General features: G+C 32.7%; 1 protein-coding gene across 2 annotated transcripts in view; it reads right to left on the bottom strand.

The window, feature by feature from the left end:
- Mgat4c (MGAT4 family member C) overlaps window positions 1–23025 on the bottom strand; it is a 783513-nt gene that overhangs the window by 627563 nt on the left and 132925 nt on the right. For both annotated transcript variants that reach the window (XM_048804350.1, XM_048804344.1), the window contains exon 3: window positions 2193–2235. The gene's annotated coding sequence lies outside the window, so the exon portion shown is untranslated. The remainder of the gene's footprint in view (window positions 1–2192; window positions 2236–23025) is intronic.

The raw sequence follows: 23025 nt of genomic DNA, 5'->3' as shown, positions 1-23025 counted from the left end.
TATATATATATATATATATATATATATTTATCTTGGAGATATATATATATATATATCTCCAAGATAAATACAAACGTATACAAACTCCAAACATGTACATGAATGTTCATAGCCACATTAATAATAATAGTCCATAGTGGAAATGACATGAAAGCCCATTAACTGATGCACAAGGAAAATCTAGATTGTATGCAAAATGGACAAATATTGAGCTGTGAAAAGAAATGAAATACTGGTACATACTGTAATACAAATTAACCTTGGAATCATTACACTAAATGAAAGAAGCCAGAAATAAGGGCCAATATTCAGAAATATTCAGAGTATATAAGTACAATATTCAGAGTGGATAAATCCACAGAGACAGAAAATTAAGTGATTGCAAAGGGATGGGAGGAAGAGGGAAATGAGATAGGACATCTAATAGTATTTGGTTTCTTTCGGTGTTTATGAAAATATGTTAGGATTAGTGCACAATTAATTGTTGCATAACTTTGTGAATACACATAAAAGCCACTTAATTATACTTTTTTTTTAATACCAGGAATTTAACTCAGGGGCACTTAATCACTAAGCCATATCCCCTGTCCTTTTTTAAAAAAAAAATATTTTATTTAGAGACAGGGTGTTCCCAATTTGCTTTAGGGCCTAAGTTGCTGAGGTTGGCTTTGAACTCACAATCCTCTAAGCTACTGGAATTACAGGCAAGCACCACCATGCCTGATTGCATTATACATTTTAACAGGTGAATATGATTATGTAAATTATATCTTAATACTACTATTAATACTACTATTACTAATAAGAATAATAATAAACACCTAAGGGTGGATTTTAAAGTTAATTATAAAGATAAATAGAGTCTAGACTGTATGTTCTAAAGAAAATTATAAACTTCAATGAGAGTAAAAACCAATAAATTTAAAATTATTTGAAATGCTTGCTAACTTTTACTGATTTAGAATTAAGATGCTCTTATTCCAAATAAACTACATGTGAGTAAAAATAATTCAAAAAGTTGAAAAGATATTCTCAACTTATGGGGTTTTATGTTCAGAATACATTAAAGCTTCCACATATCAGTAAGAATTAACAATAACCTTATTATACATTGGTAAACAGACTTCAACAGAAATTCTCAAATATGATATAAAAATTATCCATTAATATATTTAATAATGCTTAATCACATTAGAAAATGCACATTCCTCCTTAGGAAATTAAAATGAAAATCAAAAGCATCTACTACTGATTAAAGAGCAGTAGAATTAAATTATATAAACAATAGAATTAAAAGGAACAGCAACCTCAAGTACCAGCAGCAACAACATCCTCTGTACATTGCTGGTGGAAATTCAAATTTGTACTGTAGCTTATAAAAAAATCTTTCACATTAATCTACTAAAGATGGGCATTTGTGTACATTGTTAACTAGGAATTCTTCTTTGGTGTGTCACACATCAAGATGAATGCTTGTGTATGCCATAAACCATGAGAAGAATGTGCAGTGTGTTGCTCTTTTAACTCAAAATCCATCAGCTAGCATCTATACAACGTTTAGTTGTAAATGAAATAAAATTGTTAATTGAAGTAAAAATACATACAAACCTAACTATGTATTAGAAATCATGATTTTGTTTAAGTTTAGGAAGAAAGCAACATGCATTCATTACAGAAGGTCATGAATAAGAACTTCTATGATTTTGCTAAGGTTTTATAGTTTGAGTTAGTACATGGTTACACCATCACTGAACTGACTTGTTATGATTTCTGCATTCTTCTCTGGGTTATATATATATTTTTTTAATATTGTTTTTAGGTGTAGATGAACACAATACCTTTATTTTATTTGTTTATTTTTATGTGGTGCCAGGGATCGAACCCAGTGCCTCATGCATACTAGGCAAGTGCTCTATCACTGTGCGACAACTCCGGACCTGGGTTGTAAAATTTTAATGTAAACAACTTTAAACATTTAATTCAATGAATAACATATTAATATAATAATGTGTGAATCCATAAATATGAATACCTCCACGGATAATGATATTCATAAATTGTTTATATATTATATTTAATATATTGTATTCAGAGCTAACTTGCATTACACATATAAGATCTAGCAAATACAGAGTTTATAAATACTAAAAAACAATCTAGTTGGATGAAAGAAAATTTTTAGCATTGCTTACCTCTGGATATTGGTCTACGATGATGGAGACAAGCAGAAACTCTCTGAAAAATTTAAACTTTATTTTACTGAGATACTCACATATTACATACATACTTTTAAATAAAAAAATCATAAGCAACATCAAATACACTTTTTTCTCATTAGTGTTTCTGAATTATAAGTTTAAATCATCTCAGTATAATGTGGCATCATTGTTAAGGAAATGCATAGTGGTAAAAATCAGTCACCTGTGTCAAGGCATTTTCAGGCAGTGAACAATATTCAGTAAGCAATAAAGTAAAATTTTAGTAATATTTCCATCTCGATCTTCTGTACCATCTCAAATCTACAAACTTTAAAATTTCAGCAAGTTTTTAAGGTATTCATGACAGTGGAATTACATGGAAACATTTCTCTTATAAATCTGTTTTAAAATTTTACAATTCAATATTTTATGATCCCATGTCAAATCTATATGGCAGGCACTTTCTATGTTCCATGCTTCTTGACAGTGGTGGCCTTTTATGCTTGTTTTCAAAAGTGAAATGTGACCACACCAGTAATTTCAAAACAGTATTATTTGTGAGATTCTAGTCATCTTTGTTTCTACTCAACATAGGTAATGCCTGTGCTTCAAGTGTTCCATGACACTCTTCAGCAATTATGAGAATTTCCCCAAAGAAAAGGATTCTTGCTTTTCAATGTATATATTCAGTCGTGTTCCAGTTAGTTTTATAGAGCTGGAAGAATAACAGTAATTTTTTGTCATCACATGATGAGTAATAAATTGTTTTTATTTTAAGCCACTAAACTTTGGGGTGAATTTTATTCAGAAAAATTATGTGATTCAATTATTTTGCTATTTTATAACATGTATCCCTACCCAGGATTTTATTTTTAATTCAAACCTCAAACTCACTCAGTGTAAGAGGGAATATTTTGCTTCACCTAATTCTGAAATTCAGAGACACAGTTCCATGTTTTTTATGTGACTCAGTGTTTCAAATGCTACTGACTCGATGGACCTGATTTTTATCTTAGTTTCCTTTGTACTCTATCATCTGTATTAAATTTTAAACTAAGTGTTTACCTGTCTTCAAGTTATTATAATTTTAGAAATCCTAGGACTTTCTCTTTGACTTAATTGACCTTGGGGTGCACTAGTTATCTTCAGTAAGTCACAAGATATAATCCTTAGCTGGTTACCAAACATACATATGGACATAGACATACTTACAGAATATATGTTTACCCAGAGGGATAATATGTATTTTACTGGATTAAGCATGAGTAAATTCCTGTTGTCAAGAACACCAAATATTCATTATCTGAAAGATTAGTTGACTTGCTAATTTTAAATTATACGGATGTCAGTATTTCAGTATTGTTTCCTCCCAGAAATCTTCCTTCATATCCAATATTAGGTTGAGCATTAAAATTACATATTCATGTAACATTTTTGGTGTTTCTTTGATTAAATAAGCTTGTTTGGCTTCTCATTTATCCTATAGACAGTAAAATCCATGAAACTAGGTGCTATATTTTTCTGGTTTACAAATATAAACTCAGGATCTAACAATGTTTGCCAAATAAGTCTTTATTCAATGAATGAATGCAAGTTTTACTCTTTCCAGATTTCAGATTCTAGTGAATAAGTGAGGCTTCATTTTAGGTTTTTGTACAAGAAATTTCTTCTCAATTATTTTTATTATCTACAAACATATAAATTTAGTTTGAACATATAAAGACCAGTTATTGTAGAGAAAAAATTTATATTGTTTCAAATTCAACATTGTGTTTGAACATTCATTTGAATGTTTAAATTTATTCATCTCACAGCACTGATATTTTAACAAAGTGATTACATATAATTTTGATATGTAATTATATTGTTAAAATTACAATGTAATTACATTGTTATTTTGATAGATTAAAGGTCAAGAACAAAACAAGTATGTGACTAATTCTTTGAAAGTATGGGAATTTTCTTAGTTATCTTGTAGATGATCAATTTTCATAGTGTTACTGGATATTAAGAAATATATGATCTCTAATTTTTTTCAGTAAAATTCTATTATTGGGAGTTATTTTGTGTGAATATTATATATACTTATTAACATTTTAGTTGCTTGAGCTCAAATCATCAGAAGAAATTTGTTTAATTTTTTTTGCTATAGTGAATTTGTCAATTTCTTCATATTGCTGTCAATTTTACTTCTTTAAACTAATGCTACCTCTGCAATACCATTTATAATTTCTAAATCTTTCAGAATAAACTTCCACTAACATATATTATTTTGATTCTAAAATGTTTTGTCGAAGAATACTGCTATTTAATATGAATGGGATCTTTAAAATATAGTGACATTTGGTTTGAATTAGTCTTTTATCTTCAAAGTAAAGAAAAGAAAATATAAATTTTAGTAAGTGAAACATGTACAGGAATATAGTAAGAAGGAAAGAAATTGAGCATTAAATAGTATTCACAGTACCTGTGAGATAGGTGTTCTGTCATGTGAAAAAACTCCTCATGTATGTATTTGAAATATGCTGTGTGGTCACCAACTATTAGGTACTTTTATGTAAAATGAGAATACTTAATCAGAACCAAATATATTTGCTTTTCCGTTAATCTGGTCTTTGGAATTTGGCATGGACTCAATGTTTCTGTCCCCCTAAAATTCATATATTGAATCCCTAATTCACAATGTGATGTTATTTGGACATAGAGACTTTGGAGTTAGATTAGATCATGAGAGTGGTGAACTTAGGATGGAACTAATTAATGAACTTATGGAAAAGACACAAGAAATCAATGACTGCAAGCACAGGCACCTGTCTTAAAACCAGAAAATGGGACCTTCCCAGATGCTGAAACTCAGCAGGAAAAAAAATGGATAGGCACTTTGATCTTGGATTTCCCATTTTCCAGGAATGTTATATGTAAGTGTTTCTTATTTAACTCAACCAATCTATGATATTTTGTTATAGTAGCCAGAACTAAGAGAGCATTTTATTTCAATCATGAGTCATATTGTGGAATTCAAGATAAATCACTTACACAATGTTTTATATTAGTTTTTGTAGTGATTAATGTCATTTCTCAAAACTTTTACATAATTGTAAATAATATCAATTTCTTATGTTCTAAAATTTTTTTCTCCTTTACAATTTTTCCAATGCATGCTATAAAATTTGAAGTCCTTGATTTCAGTTTATGCTTTACTTTATTCCATTACAGTGATTTTACCTAGGACCTTCAATGTGGCCAATCCTTTTTATATTTAACAGAAATTTAAACACATGTAATTTTTTAATGGTATTAGCAACAATCAATACTAAGTGGCATTATCTGAAAAACTGTGTGTCCTCATATACCTAATATTTACACTTCTACATCTTTTGAGAGTAAACAAAAATATTACTTTCTCCACAATGTTAGTTCTGACCACTTGATTGCCCTTCTCTGAGTCGATAATCCTCGGGGAATTTCTCTATTGGAATAGTTTAAGACCTTGTTGAAATGATCTGTTTAGAGACTCTACTCACTCAATAGGCTGCTTGAGGAGAGGAGTAAAATATTGTTGAAATTTTTATTTATATTTATTACCACATGATTTAATGTGTAGGTGATTAAGAAACATTTTGAACTCAAGTATTTTATTTAGATATTAGATGGCTGTTTCTAATATGTACTATAGGAAAGAGTTTAAATTCTCAGTAGAATGTGGATATATAGACAGATTCAGATATACAACTATTATATGTATATAAAAGCTACAATGGAAGACACAAAGATATGTAGATGCTGCTCTAACATATACTTTATATATAAAATGAGTTTGAGCATATTTAATCTATCTTTTACCAAGGGTCAAAATCAAAGAAGATGTAATATTTAACTGAAGATCTGATCTCATTTTAATCCAAGGGCAATTATTTCATAGATTCTTTTAAAACTTTGAAATAAATGTCTGGGGCTGGGGCTATAGCTCAGTGGTAATGTGCTTGCCTTGAAAATCCGAGACACTGAGTTCGATCCTCAGCACCACATTAAAAAAAATAAACAAAGATACTATATGTTCATCTACAACTAAATAAATATTAAAAAAAATAAATAAATGTCTGGCAATATGCCAAGATAATAATAATACATCCATAGGATCTTGATAATTTACACACAGCAAAACTTCTGCTTCATATATTTGGCATCATATATTTGCAGTTCCTATATGACTTTGTAAATTAGAACATTTAAAATACTTTAAAATACTAAAAATGTTAAAAGAATTTCAAAGTCAGTAGGACAACCCTTGTCAAACTTTCCCTACTGCAATGCACCATCAGTCTGGAAAATTGAAGAGTCAAGGTTTGCTAAATAACTGCTGCAGACCACAATTCTTAATTAAGTCATGCTTTTGGAGTTATAAACTTTAATATACTTTTTCATGGCATTCTGTATTTTACAATAGCTGCTCCACTCAGAATATATTTCCTCTGACAACATTAGGTATATTAGTCATTAATAAATTACTTCATGTTAGGAAAAAAAATTCTAAGGGAAAGATCTCCACACAAAATAATTTAGTCAGAGATCAGGTTAACAATCCTACTAAGCATATAGTTCTCTGAGTGGAACTTCAGTATTCCTTTTGGCCTTCAAATGAAATTGTGCTTCTGCTTCAGTAGAATTCTGTGCTAGACACTTAGCTATGGACTTAAAAATCAGCCTCTTTGTATAAAGGGAGTTTACTGGTAAAGCAAGAATATTACATTGTATTCCTTTCTACAGCAAGACAACAAATATATCTTGAGAGCTCTATTAAGCACACAAGAATTCAACAGTGACACATTTAAATGCCAAATTCAGGAGAAAAAGTACTACTAGCATTTCTAAGGGACTGAAATTGGGTGGCTCAGATTTAAACTGTTGTTCTACTGTGAATAATGATCCTCTTGCCCTCTAGTGGCTCTAAAAGTTGAAAATGGATGTCTGTATTATTATATATTATCTGAGATTCTTTGGGAAACTAAACTGGAGAAGAAAAATCCTCAGTCTTCAGTCCTAGAGAAGCCCTCATTGACTTAAGAGGAATTTATCAGTGTAAAGGGATTGGTTTATTACTACTTTAAACCTCTCATGCATCACAAAGGGATTTGCTAAATACTTTCATGGGGACTGCCTGGTGCTGCCAAGGGGCTTCAGGAAGGCATTGAACCTTCTGGTGATTGAAATGTACACTCCCACTGCAGAGAATTAGCATAATTGGAATCAGGACTAGATGTTTTTATAGGAGCTGATTATATGCAGTTCCAATAGTATCATTACTTTACTCTGTCTTACCCTTGAGGGCATATGAAGTCTTGGAAACAGGTTTTAAATATGATGCCTGCTCAGCAGGTGAGCAACACTTTGGCAAGAGGTACATTAGCTGTAATTTATAAAGTATAGTTGGTGGCATTTAACATTCTAATTATATGTAATGTTAAGATATGTAAAGTAATAATATATTGTTATGCTATCCACCTTGGAATAAAGTTCTAGCCTATCTATATACTGTGATCTATTGAAGCACAAGATTATGCTTCATGGTATATTAACCAAATGAAATGTTAGGGTAATTGAGGCCAGAATCCCTGTAATTGTGGAGTTATGTATCTAAAGTAAGCATTGGTAGCCAGATGCAGTTATATACACCTATTATCTTAGCTACTCAGGAGGCCAAAGAACAAGGATCAGAAGTTGGAGGCCAGCCTGGGCAATTAAGCACGTCTTTTTCTCAAAAATAGAATTTAAATGAAGGGCTGGAGACATAGCCCAATGGTAGCATGTAGTGTGTTTAACTGGTATTTGTTAGGTCCTAGGTTACAGATATATATATCTGTTCAACATCTTTAGTAATTAGGGAATGCAAATTAAAACTATATTGAGATTCCATCTCACTATAGTCAGAATGGCAATTGTCAAGAGTATGAATAACAATAAATATTGGGGAAGATATGAGGGGGGAAATGTGCACTCATACATTGTTGGAAAGCAGTAGGAAGATTCCTCAAAAAAAAAAAAGAATGGAAACACATAATATTCAGCTATTCCTCCCCTCAGTACATATCCTAAAAGTCCACAGTCACAATACTATAGGGATACAGCTATCTCAATGTTTATGGCAGCACAGTTCACAATATCCAAGCCATGGAACTAAACTAGGTGCTCTTCAAGAGATGAATGGATAAAGAAAAAGTGGCATATATACGCAATGGAGTATTACTCTGCCATAAAGAAGAATGAAATCATGGAATTCACTGGTAAATTGATCAAATTGGACACTATTATGCTAAGTAAAAAAAAATTTAGAAGTCAAAAGTCCATTTGTTTTTCTGATACGTAGAAGCTAGTCTGAAATAAGGATTTGTGTGTGTGAGAGAGAGAGAGAAAGAGAGAGAAGGGGGGGGAAGGGGGGATTTTATCATAATAGAAGATTGATGAATTAGATGAAGGGGACTGAGGGGAAGGAGAAGGACCAGGACAAAGAGAGAACAATAGTGATGAACATTTTTTCATGTATTTGTTGACTAATTTTATATTAACTTCTGAGAAGTGTCTGTTCAGATCCTTGGCCCATTTATTGATTGGGTTATTTGTTTTTTTGGTGCTTAGCTTTTTGAGTTCTTTATATACCCTAGATATTAGTGCCCTATCTGATGTGTGAGGGGTAAAGATTTGCTCCCAGGATATAGGCTTTCTATTCACCTCACAGATTGTTTCTTTTGCTGAGAAGAAACTTTTTAGTTTGAGTCCATTCTGTTTATTGATTATTGATTTTAATTCTTGTGCCACAGGAGTCTTATTAAAGAAGTTGGGGCCTAATCCCATATGATGAAGATTAGGGCCTACTACTTTTTCTTCTATTAGACACAGGGTCTCTGGTTTTATTTCTAAGTCCTTGGTCCATTTTGAGTTGAGTTTTGTGCATGGTGAGAGATAGGGGTTTAATTTCATTTTGTTGCATATGGATTTCCAGTTTTCCCAGTACCATTTGTTGAAGAGGCTATCTTTTCTTCAATGCATGTTTTTGGCATCTTTGTCTAATATAAGATAATTGCAATTTTGTGGGTTAGTCTCTGTGTCCTCTATTTTGTACCACTGGTCTAACAGTTTGTTTTGGTGCCAATACTATGCTTTTTTTTGTTACTATTGCTCTGTAGTATAGTTTAAGGTCTGGTAGTGATGCCACCTGCTTCATTCTTCCTGCTAAGGATTGCTTTAGCTATTCTGGGTCTCTTATTTTTCCAGATGAATTTTGTGATTGCTTTTTCTATTTATATGAGGAATGTAATTGGAATTTTGACTGGTATTGCATTAAATCTGTATAGTGCTTTTGGAAGTATGGTCATTTTGATAATATTAATTCTGCCTATCCAAGAGCAAGGTAGATCTTTCCATCTTCTAAGGTCTTCTTTGATTTCTTTCTTTAGAGAAATGCAAATCAAAACCACTCTAAGATTTTATCTCACTCCAATCATAATGGCAGGTATTATGCATACAAACAACAATAAGTGTTGGCAAGGATGTGGGAAAAAGGTACACTCATACACTGCTGGTAGGACTGAAAATTGGTGCAGCCAATTTGGAAAGCAGTATGGAGATTCCTTGGAAAATTGGGAATGGAACCACCACTTGACCCAGCTATCTCTCTCCTAGGTCTATTCTCAAAGAACTTTAAAACAGCATACTACAGGTACACAGCCACATCAATGTTTACAGCAGCACAATTCACAATAGCTAAACTGTGGAACCAACCTAAATGCCCTTCAATAGATGAATGGATTTAAAAAATGTGGCATATATACACAATGGAATATTACTCAGCAATACAAGAGAATAAAATCATGGCATTTGCATGTAAATGTATGGAGTTAGGGAATATAAGGCTAAGTGAAGTTGGCCAATCCCCAAAAACCAAATGCTGAATTTTTTCTTTGATATAAGGAGGCTGATTCTTAGTGGGATAGGGAGAGGGAGCATGGGAGGAACAGATGAATGCTAGATAGGGCAGAGGGATTGGAGGGGAAAGGAGGGGGCATGGGGTTATTAATGATGGTGGAATGTGATTATCATTACTGTGCAAAGTACAGGTATGAAGACACTCATTGGTGTGAATATAGTTTGTATATAACCAGAGATATGAAAAAATTGTGTATAATTATGTGTAACAAGAATTGTAATGCCCTCTCCTGTTATACATAAAATTTAAAAAAATTAAAAACTAAAATAAAGATACTGCAGTGTCGTTGGAGTGGGCACATGCATCTTCTGACAAAAAAAGAAGAGAAATCTAGGTCTCTCTGAAGGACAATAGCATTGGCTGAACACTGCCGGGGAAAAGAATTCACTGAAATAATCATGAAAAAAAGAAAGAAAGAAAGAAAGAAAGGAAGGAAGGAAGGAAGGAAGGAAGGAAGGAAGGAAGGAAGGAAGGAAGGAAGGAAGGAGCGAACAGTGGAATGAACATGACCTAATTTTCCTATATACATGCATGAATACCTCACAGTGAATCTTGCCATCATGTATATGCACAAGAACTAAAAAAAAAAAAAAAAACTATAGGTAAATAACAGAAAGATCAGTAGTGGGAAGGGAATAGTGGGAGAGAGGAGGAGAGAGAACTGGAAAGTACTGGGGAAATGAAATAGAACAAATTATATTTCATGCTTTTATAAATATGTCAAAATGAATTCTAAAGTTATTTATAAACTAAAATGAACCAATACAAAGAAAAAAGGTTTTTAAATTTGATTTTAATTTATCCCATCTCCTCCCACCCTTTGTTTAAATGTGTTCCTGAAAATTTAGATTATCTCACTGGAAACACATCCACATCAAACCCTCGATATAGCTGCTTGGAAAATTGATGAGATTATGAAACCTGAGAATAGATTCCTAATCCAGCCTTGGCAAATCATCTTGCTCTTCTTTGGTGAATTTTGAATGTTAATGGAGAGACTGAGGTCATTAGATGTGGAAAGCAGTTTTAAGAGCACCCATATATTGGTACTGTTGTTGGTGCTAAATAAATGGTCAAGTAAAATTTGGGGAAATAAAAAATGAAACACTCTGCTTAAGAAGCCAGTCTTCAGGGCAAAAAAATGAACAGAGACATATGGAGATGAGATGCAAAGTCTTGCAAACACAGAAAGAGATATGTGCAACTTTCATGATATTTCCTTAATATAAAACTGCTTGTCATCCCAACCTCACTTAAACTCATTTGAGTGGGCATCTGTTATTTGATAACAAGATGTAAATGATTATGACCTTATATGAACAAAGGTAATCATACCTGTTATTTCTTAAAGACTCAAAATGACTATTTTCTAGAGAGTTGGTACTTATATGAACTCGTGATTTTGACAGTTTTTGCTCATAGGTTCTAATTTTAAATTATAAATTCACTGATATTTTCCCTGTGGCACATACTAGAAAGTTATTTTAGAGACCAAAAGAATATTATGATGTTTGATGTTGTCATTTGTAATAGAAATATATCTGTTTGTAATAATGTTGCTCCTTCACTTAAACCATATTTCAACTTAAAAATATTAAGGCCATATCACGGTGCAAAACTCATATGCACTCAGTAGAAACTATACCTCATGTTTTGAATTTTCATTTTTTGGAGGATTGCTATACATGATATGAGGATCCTTGGGATGCTGGGTAGCAGCACTGAGCTACAACTCCCACAAGATCATGAGGGTAAGCAACTGGTACTGTTGAGCGTACTGTGCTGCTATTCTATGGTATTGTTATTTTAGGTGCACTAAAGACATTTTTATTTTGAATATTTTATGATGGGTTTATTTGACTCTATAGTAGTGTTCAAGCACATCTGAGTTTCCAGAGTATTTTGTTGGAATAACAGATGTTTATATCTCTTATTCATAGTTTTCTAGCTAATCAAGTGCTCCAGGTGATTTTACTTCATGTATTCATCCAGAGACTGAGGTTGGCTATAACCTTTTCTCAAAATGTGATTTCCCACACTTTGGGTCCAAACTCATAGTTATAGAAATCTCCCTTCCACAGCAAGTGAAAGGAATAAAGGAGGGCTGACAAGCAGTTTTATATTAAGGAAATATCATGAAAGTTGCACATATCACATCTACTAATATTCCTACAGCAGGGTTTTAACAAATAGTCATTCTTAGGTCTATGAGAAATCTTTTAACTTATCAAACTGGCTAAAATTAAGCAGTGGAGGGTTAAGAAAGGAAGAGAGGGTAACTGGTGAGAAATTAGTGTCTCTATCAGTGAATGATTTTTCTGTTGTAGTTCTTTTTTTTAATACCTTTATTTTATTTATTTTTATGTGGTGCTGAGGATCTAACCCCAGGGCCTCCCAGGTACTAGATGAGTACTCAACTGCTGACCACAACCCTAGCCCTGTTGTAATCCTTTTGTATATATTTTTCCTACATAATGATAATACTTAGAAATCATAGTTTGACAGAAGCAATCATGCCAGGAATTTTATTAATTATCAATTAAATGTTTTTTACTCATTTAAAGATTCGGCTCATTTTATAAATAATAATAAAAAACTAACTTAAACATATTTTAATAGACCAAAATATGAAATAAAATGTTTCATTAACTTTCTAAAGACCATCATAGGCCATCATTCTTCTTATAGAGCTTTTCTCACTATAAATAACAGTATTATAGTTTTGTTTGAATAGGAAAACAAGTTTTGAAATAAAAATAAGATCCAATATTATACAAATGAGACCAAGTTGTCATTTTTGCCACAATGGTGTAAGAACAGCTTTAATGTTAGAGAGAATTAAAGAGGAAAGTGTCTAAACACTTAAAAGCACTATGGTTTCAAAATTTTAACCACTGATGAACAAGGAACTATGGCATAGCAGAAACTAAAGAAAGCAAAAATGGGATGGTGTTTCCTGGATTAGAAAGGTATTGACCTTTCAATTCTCCATTTCATTTACACTGATTGCATCAGACAAGGAGAGTAAAGTCTACAAATTGTGGCTGATGTGAGAAAGATAATAAAAAAAAAATCTAATGTAGAAGTTAGAAAGTATTGGAAAATAAGTTTGAGGTTTTTCCCTTTTCCCTCAAAACTAAGGGAATCAGTTTTCTTTTCAAGTGGTAGAGAAACAGAATGATATAAAAAAAGCATTAAAATAGAAAAATATACACGAATATGCACATATACATATAAACATATGTATGTGTATGTATATGTATGTATATATATATTTTTTTTTCACATATACATCCAAATGTCCTCATTCATTTGTTTTCTTTTTTTAAATTTATTTCTTACATATCTGACAATAGTGGAATATATAACATTCATAATTATCTATTCACAGCACAATTTTTCATAACTCTGTATATAAAGTATGTTCATGCCAAATTATGCCATTAGACATGAGCTCTCTTTGTTGTATTTTTTTTTTTGCATTACAATTCTTAATACACCTTTATACCACAATTTATCATATATCTGTTTGTATATAAGGCAAAGTTTAGTTCTAAATTTTAAATTTTAAAGTGTAAAATGAAAAATCCTTCATTTGGATTTTAGGATCAAAGTGAAGCAGAATTAGTTCTTTGAAGAAGTTTGGTAACAACACATTCTACTTGGCTTCTTCAATGTAATCCTCCTTTAGTTTAGCTATAAGAACATAAATTTAGAATCAAGAGTCACAGATTTGGGTTGGGAATATAGCTCAGTTGGTAGAGTGCTTGCCTCATATGCACAAGGCCATGGGTTCAATTCCTAGCCCCACCAAAAAAAAAAAACAAAAATGTAAACAGATTCTCTTCCTGCAATGTCATAGTTGTGTGATTTGGGGAAAGATACTCTTTCCCCTGTATCTCTTTGTTTCTCTAGATTTCTCTCTATCATTAAAGTTTTTGTGATAGGCAGGACCATTACTGACATCTAATATCATACAAATTATGAAAAATCAATAAAATTTTGCACTGATTATAACGAAAAGAAACAAATAATGATTGTGCCCATTTTGTCAGCATTAGCTCTTGACCTGTATACATCTTGTGATAGTTTTCAGTTCCTAATTGCTTTTCTTCCCTATTCCTTTTTCACTAAACTTCATTAAACTCTAAAAACCGTATTTGAACAATACGGGTTTTACTGTGCCTTTCTTGCAGAAACCAAAAATATTTTTTACTACAAATTCTTTGAAACTTCCTTTGCCTTCACTGTCTCTCCACCTTCAAAATACTTCCTTGGGCTTCTGTCCTAGGTTTTCTTGCTCTTTGTTTCTGACAGGTATTATGCAGCCCAATTTACTGCATACCCACTATTTGAGAGTCACATCCAATTAAACAAAGCCTTGTTTGTTCAGCTAAACTTACTTGTCTACAGCTCCTCAAGCATGCTCCTGTAGCAGAAGTACAAGAATGTGTCACTGAGATCATCATCCCACAGGCAACACATTAAACCACCTATTTTCCCTAGGCTAGGCGCCTTCCCTCTGAATTTAAGGAGACTAGTTAAGAGAACAAAGTCTTGATTTCAAATCCTATTTCTGCCATTTAGTATTACATAGTATTACAAGTAAAATAAATGTCCTCTCTTATTACTAGAATATGAGTTAAAAAGTGTTAGAAGCAGAGGAGAAAACTTAGCCAAGCAAAGCTGAATTTGAATTCTGGCTCTGATTCTCATTAGTTGTGTGAATTGGGGAAGAGACTCCTTGCTGTCATTAGCAGTTTCTTTATGAGGAAATTTGAGAAAAAAAATAGTAAAGCTGTGGTAAGGATCAGTAATTACACATGCAAAATGATTATTACGTAGACATCACTGAAAAAATGATGTACTACTGTTCTTGGCACATAAAAGGAAGAAATTAAGAAAGAAGATATAAAAAAGTTTTAAGTAATATTTGATGCAAAAAAAAAATATGCAAGGAGGGCTGGGGTATAGGTCAGTGATAGAGTGCTCACTTGTTAGGCCCTGAGTTTGATCTCTAGAACCACAAACACACAAACAAATGCAAGGAAGCTAATGGTCAACATTCATTCAACAAATATTTTAGGTTACCAGTTAGGGTCCAGGTACAGAAAACTGCAGTATAAAATGAGTAGCAGCAGGTATTGCTCTTCACTCCCATTGATTGCACTCAGTGTGCTTTTGGGGGGAAGAAAGGAAGGAAGAAAGGGTGGGAGGAATGGAAGGAAGGTGTGCAGAAGGGAGGGATGGGAAGGGGAGGAAGGAAGGGTAGCCTTTCATTGTCTATAGAAGCATTCTGGGAAAGACAAAAAGAGAATGGTTCTGTTCCACTAACATGGATTCTAGAGAAACTTAGGCAAATCTTTAGCATAATTATTTTTCTTCCTGGAAACTAACAGTCTTTCTGTGATTGGTCATAACATATATTGTTGAATTTATGGACTTATAAACTTTTAGAAGTAAGTTGGAAAAGCATTTCAACATGAAGAAAATAAGTATAGTTAATTACAGAAGAATTTTAATAAAACACCAAGTTTGTTCCTGATTTTTACATTTTAAAGAATTCAGTATCAAAGCAAAACAAAAGAAAGAAAGAAAGAAAAGAAAAAGTTAAATCAACTTTCAACAAAGGAGAGATATTGGAGATGTGAGATGCCAATACATCTATGATACTGTACTTCTTAAAACCTTATCCGTTTCTTTCTGAATCAGTATTCTTGATTGACTTGGAAAAGGCATTAAACAAGCCACATGAGGATTAGGTTTCTAAACAGGAAAATTACAGACATGTATACTGGACTTTTTATGGTATTTACCACTTCCTTGACTTAATATCCAAAAATGATTTAATGGTTCCAGAAAACATATCAGGGAATATATTTGAGTGTGAAAAACATATTACAAGTTGCATATATACTCAAAGCTTGTGGTTTTGTGGCGTACTATAAAACATACATCTTTTGATACTAACTTAAATGTACTCTGAGCCAAAGGTGACTTTGCTTTTCAAATTCAATAACAGATTTTAATACCTCTCTAATTAATTTAAACTTACTCATAGTAAAGCTTCAATAAAGCTTTAGGGAGATATCTGAAATGGGGTTTTTATTTTATTTTCTTTAAATTTCAGCTACTTGAGGGAATTTTCAAACTTTTCTAATTAAACCAGGATGGAATCCCATAACAATAGAAATTTCTATTTGCCTGAATATTCTGGAATTATTTATATTTTACTTATGAGTAATCTGATTTCAATGAAAATCCTTCTGTCAACTTTTCAGTCAGGATCTGAAACTTAGGACATTTCCTTTATCTCCTATTACATTCTTATTTCAAAAAGATCATGATAAGGGGAAAGTGTGAGTGCAGAGATTTAATAAAAATAAAATCTGGGCGTATGAGTCAATAAGCTGGAAAACCCTAGAAAGAATCTCTATGAAACAAAAAGATGAAACTTGGGATCGAATCAATAAGGTGAATGTGTCTAGAAAGAATCTATATGAAATTAAACGATGAAAGTTTGAGTTAAAACAACACTCCAAGTGAGGCAAAAAGTAATTGACTCTTTTTTTATTCCTTCAACTTAATGTTGAAATTCTTGATAACAGAATGTCATCATGGCCCTAGGGAGAATGGTATCTCCTCAATGGGATATTTCACAAAAGAAAAAAATCATGAGGGCAAGGGAGGAGGTGCTAAAGAAGGTTCTGATACTCAGATAGCACCGCCCCCCCCGGCCCCCAATTATTGAACTGTAGGAGACAGAAGAGAAACAGTAAAAAAGGAAAAGTAATTGCTGAGGTAACTGGACAATCATAAAATTGCTAAATAAAGCCAAGTTTTAGTTCTTTAAAATACATTAAATTGATAAGTTTCTGGCAGCTCTAATTAAGAGAGAAAAAGTTTATGGAGTGTTTAATGAGAACAATTATAACTACAATGAGAGCAATTAAAAATATGAGAATGTTATGAACACTGCTACATTAGTAAATTAACTGGATGCTTGTATAGAAAAATGTAGTCGAAAAGCATAAATCCAATGCTTAAACCAACAAAGAAAATTTAAATATGGTGAAATGGTATCATTAAATAAGTACCATGCAGGCTGAGGATATAGCTCAACTGGCAGAGTGCCTGCCTCGAAGCACAAGGCCCTAGGTTCAATCCCCAGCACTACAAAATAAATAAATAAATATTAAAAAATTAAATAAGCACCTTGCTCAAAATGTTTTCTAAAAATAAGAGGACATAATCTGCAAACAGTGGTTCCCTGGGTTCAAAGATTATTATGATTGGAGACGATCTTTTATAAACTATTCAACACTTTGAAAATATTCAATAAAGAATATAACTTACTTTAATCATGAGGGAAGAAATGTATTAAGATTAATCTCTGCCTTGAAAAAGCTTTAAAGTGAACATAAGATGATTAATGATTACATTTATTCATATAAACAAAGCAGAGTGTTGATATGTCAAGTGAGCATAACTATTCATAGTTTTATGAATAGTTTTCATAAAGGTATTTATATAGTGTTTACTGTTTGTATCAAGTGTTAAATAAAACTGAATTTATGCCAATTAATAAATTCAGTCTCTATATAATTAAAAAAATTTATGAGGCGATTAATGAATAACAGAGGTTTGAAAAGAATTTCTCAATGGATAAAACAGATGGATCTGACAAAGTATTTCACAAAAAATCATACTTGGAGAATATTTTGTTTAAAACACAAACTTCCATTAAGTTTCAAGAGAGGGAAGCGTTTAAGGATATTCTTATCCTCTTGTCTATTTGAATCATCATTCACTAGAAGAATAATTATTAGAAGATTCACCCGATTCATTTTCTTCACAGGCTAACTACACATGGCATGACATATTACAGCAATTACTGTCAAGAGAATTACTATTAAAAGAATCATTTTCTCTGCACTTAAAGTGTTTTCACTTAAAACAAAAAGAATAAAAGTAGTTATGATGTGCCTATTATGGAATGATCTGCCCCTAGATAGCCTCACAACTCTTTTTTACTTCTTTCTGGTCTTCAGATATAGGAGATCAAATGGCATTTTCTCAAAAAGGGTTTTCTTTGCCACCTGTGTTAGATTGTATTTTTGAATACAATACAATTATTTCCTCTTCCAGGGGATAATACTTTCTTGCCCACTGCCTTCAGGTGGGCCTTCTGACGTGCTTTGTCCAATAGGATGTGAAAGGAAGTGATTCTTCCTCCTGGCTGAAGCCTTAAGCATCTTCACATCTAGGACACATTTTGCCAGGATGTGTTCTAGTGGTCTGGATAGAAGCATCCCCATCATCCTGAATCCCCCAGGGAAGACAACATGGAGAAGCACTATGCTTGACCTGGGATCAACCCACAGAATCAGCCAAAATTAAACTTACCGCAGTAAACCTCAAAGAGTTGGGTTTGATTGTTATCACAGCATATTCCAACCTGTTTTCAGGGAAATAGCTACCTCATAAAAAATAGCAGACACACTTCCTCTAATGTGTTTTATTACTCTTTTAGCATTTTTTTCCACTGGTTATATATTACTGTAATATTTACTTCTGTCTTTCATCCATAAGTAAAACTGTAAGCTTTATGAGGATAGAGACTTTTTTTCTCTTCATTGTTGAATTCCTGGCTTAGTTAAATCTCTGGTGGTCATTAGTCAAATGGAAGGTGAATGGAAAGAGGAAAAACATTGAAAGCTAAGGTCAAAAATCTTCCTAAAAGGCCTAAGAAGAAATACAAGTGGCTGAGTTATAACAACTTCATTTATCCAAAAAGTCTTTATGTGTTCAGGGGAGAAGAACTACTTAGAAATTTGAGCATGACAAGTTTAGTGGCAGAAAAATTAACAATAACAGAGAATTCGAGTAAAGGGGCAGTCAAGTAAGAGAAAAAGAGAACTGCAAAGAATATAATATTATCAAATATAAGAAATAGCCACACTCACCCACAAATTATAGCACTAGGACTGAGATAGAAGATTCAAGAAAGAACTCCAGCTCTTTCTTTCCCCCAACCTTAGCAGAGATATACATTTCATCAGTGAACATTGTTCTTATGACTTACTACATAGTAGAGATGTTACTCTGTTGCTGTCCCTGTGGCATTTGCTGGAAAAGCATTGTCTTTAAAAAAACAGTTGGTTGGACAATGGCTCACTACGGCAATCTGTTTCTCAACCACCCAATAGAGTATGCCAAGCTTAATGCTGGTCTAGTAAACTGTAGGAACAGGGCAATGAAGAAGCTATGCTGGAATACTACAATGAGGAAGCAAAAATCCTTTCTTCTTGCAATATCTGTCTAGCATCTTCTACAGGCAAAGCTTAAAACCACACTGGCAAAAATAAATAATAACTAAAAGGTCCAGATTTTTTTTTCATAGGTCAAGCAATGCAGCATGAATTTGGAGTTGAGAGGCTTATAACTGACACTCAGGGCAACAGATATTGATGATGGTTCCAAAGAATTGGAAAAGAGCGTGGATACCATAGAGACAAGTAGAGCCAATTAGCAAAGTAGACTTGACAGGATTTGATGACAGAGTCAATGTGTGATTGAAGAAAGAGGAGTCAGAAACTCCTAGATTACCCTGTGGAGGATTAATTTCCTGACATGAGGAATTCAGGAAGAAAATCATCTTGGATATTCAAAGAGACTTACGGAGAATGAACACAGTAAAGCTATATGCTACATATCTAGGGGGAAGTGTTCTTTTTGGGTAGTTGGATATAAGGATCTGGAGCTCAGGATCGAGACCCAATCTAGGATATAGATTTTACACTTTCTGTTCCAAATAATTATTAAGCATTTGCTATTCAAACAAGTGTAGAGTTGCTAGTAATATTATTAAAATTGGATGATCTCATCAAGAATGAAAAGAGAAGGCTGGAATGGATAAGTACCTGATGACACTAATATTTAAAAGTCCCCATTGTTACCTTGACTTCTCTCATGATGTTTAATATCACTTATTTCCTTATCAAGGTTAAGCCTTATGAGGTCCATGGACTTTGTTTCCTGAGTTGACACATTCCATATGCACCTTTTCTTTTCTCATTTATGGCTACCATGACAGGGGTACCTTATCCATAAGCAGATCATGGAGTTTTACAATTTCTCATACAATGAATGATGTGAGCTGTTGCGAAGCAACATCATGACAATAAATCAAGAGCACCATCTGCATGGGGTACATGGCCCTGAGTAGAAAGAGCTTGCTCTCCCAGAGAAGTTTCATAGACAAAAATTCTCAAGTGAGTTACAAGATCCCTTGGAGAAGCCAGAGGGCTATGGTTGGAAAGTCCATGGTTAATTTATAGTCACATTCCTGTCAGTAATAATAAAAGCAAAAATTGTACAGTTAAGAAAAACTTCTAAGAATCTAATAAAAGAGGATAATGAGAAAAGCCAAATGAAAATAAGTAAAGATTTCATTAGAAAATTAAAGCTAAATTTTCAAGATAATGCACGTAAATAAGGTAAATAATTTTACACAAATAAACATAAATAAAAAATAAAATATAAAATCAGTTAAAAGCTAAAGCAATGAGATTTAAAGATTATAATAAATGAGATATATATTTAAAGATGTGAAAAAAAGAATATTCTTAAAATCCTCAGGCAAAATATAAATATGAAATTCATGACCAAATAATTATAAAATATAAAACTATATATCTTAAAGTTAGAAAATATATAGTTTATAGTTTTAAAAAAAGAAAAAGTATGAAACGATAATATAAATGCTAAAAATATGCCAAGGTCAGTTATATAGTGTCTTTGAATAGAAGATTGGCAGGGAATAAATGAAGAAATCAAATATAATCAGGACAGGGATATACATTCTTACTCAGATATTATTTATGTATACATTTTTGTATCCATTACACCACCTTGGGCTAACCTGGCCCAATCTTAAGAATAGCACAAAATACTTTTAATTATAGTATTTATTTCAAGTCAGGACAATAAGAAGACCCTCACTGATGTACAAATACTCAAATATTAGTGAGTTCCAGGCTCTCAGAAATCCTAGCAGTCTCCAAAACTTAGAGAAATAGCAGATTTACTCATGTTTCCCCTAAGTCATTGATATACACTGAGCTCCATCACAAAATTACATTGGGAGGAAAGACAAATTAAAACATGAATGAAAAAAATTAAACCTGGCAAAGAGTCTTGACTAGCAGAAAATTCATAGCTGCTGTTGGAAAATTCATATTTGTATACTGTATATTTATCTCAAGATGACTTGAAAAGTAATTTCCTTATGAAGATTAGAAACAGAGAAACATTGGCAATTACCTATGTATATGATCATAGCTCATATTTCCTCCATTATTTAATAAATCATTGGAATATTTGTCCCGAATGAAACAGAATTCTGATATTATAAATGTGTGGCTTTAAATCTCAATTCTATTTCTTATTGACAGTAAAGTTCCCTCCCCCAATATCTCAGATCCTCAATCTTCTAATATCTAAATGAGGATAGGCTACAACCTGGAGGGATTATACCAAAGCTTAAAAATAATGCTTGTAAAGCATGTTGCACAGTGTAGGGGAACAGAGAGAGTGGTACCTCTCATTTTTGTTCTACTTACACCTACTGTGTTAGCCCTGCTCTGCAGAAGCATTAACCTTCAACCATAAACTATCTTGATCAACTAGCAGGGGTTTCAAAGGCCAAAAGCAAGGCAATTAACTATGTTAATGGATGTCAAAAAAAAATGAACACTGTTCCTCTTTTTAGAAACATCAGTGACTTTCCCTCTAAATTAAATTGGAGACATTAGTAAAATAAAATAAATATTTGATAGTTACAGTTCAAATAATTTCATGCTGACTAATTCATTCGTTGATGTGTCTTTCACAGTAGTGAACTGTTATTCAGTAAGAATAGCAATGTCAGAATTAATTGATCGGATGACCATTCATATAAAAACAAGGGTACACAGTAAGTTAGACATGACAGGGTCAGAGGACATGAGGAACTTAGTCATTTGCCACAATAGGATTTGCCTCTAAGGTAAGAAAAAGTTGTTTTAAGTATTATTGATTTTTACTTGGAAAATGTGTCCTATTGATTTTTCCATCTAGATCCTTAACTACGGCTTTTACTACACTATTCTTGTCTGTAATGACAACCAATGGAAAACACAAGAACAAAAATGTGGAAGAAAGATAAAATGGGACTTCAAAATTACTACTTAACAGATTACCCCCACCCACACCCCCAGCACATGCAATATTATTTCAGAGTTCTACTTACTTCTGAAAGGGGAATAAAGGATTTTAGTTTTGTAGTTTTTTAAGTGCCATGGTGTGGTGATTTTACAGAGTCGGCAACTGAACTGGCTGTTTCAAAGCCCCTGTGCTTGTGGGCAAAGAATTTCTGGATTTCTGCCAAAAATGAAGTTCAAGTTATTTGAAGGGATTGGTTGTTGCAGGTTCTGTATTTCTTTTAATCAGGCTTTGTTTTTCACAGCTGTCATTAGTCCATTCTAGTTTATTACCTGTTGGGACTTGGAGTTCTGGCATTTGGAAATGTATTTATTCAGTCAATGTAAAAAAAAAAAAACAACAACAAACTGTCACAATTTTGAAGAAGGTTGTTTATCATCTGGCAATGCACAGGCAACAGTCTTTTTGCTTCAAATACCTTCTTTTACACATCTTCCTCAGAGAAACTTCTGGAGACAGTGCCTTTATTTTCTTTTTATTTCTTTTCTCCATAAATCCCTCCTACTTTTCTTCTATATTCCTCCCTCTCCCTCCCCTGCCCCTGCTTTCTCTCTCTCTCTCTCTCTCTCTCTCTCTCTCTCT

Source organism: Marmota marmota, unplaced genomic scaffold (assembly GCF_001458135.2).
Source record: "Marmota marmota marmota unplaced genomic scaffold, marMar, whole genome shotgun sequence".
Classification (NCBI taxonomy): Eukaryota; Metazoa; Chordata; class Mammalia; order Rodentia; family Sciuridae; genus Marmota; species Marmota marmota.
The sequence above is the reverse complement of the archived record's forward strand: the minus strand, read 5'-3'. Positions and strand labels throughout refer to the sequence as shown.